Here is a 207-nt window from a genome sequence, read left to right on the forward strand (position 1 = left end):
CTTTTGAAAGAAAACGAGGCCGCACAGTGCGAGGAGCCAGCTAGCATAACCTGGGATTTTCTGTTCGCTGCCAATGTAGGACATATGCTAGCAACCACCGAGGCTTGTCGAATAGCGGCTATTAGTCAATATATGCTAAGTTCGCTCGCAACTAGGCTTTGCTATTTATCTGGTTGTGATTTTTATTTGTTTTCTTACTATTAAGGA

Source organism: Penaeus monodon, chromosome 23 (assembly GCF_015228065.2).
Source record: "Penaeus monodon isolate SGIC_2016 chromosome 23, NSTDA_Pmon_1, whole genome shotgun sequence".
In the NCBI taxonomy this organism is placed as follows: domain Eukaryota; kingdom Metazoa; phylum Arthropoda; class Malacostraca; order Decapoda; family Penaeidae; genus Penaeus; species Penaeus monodon.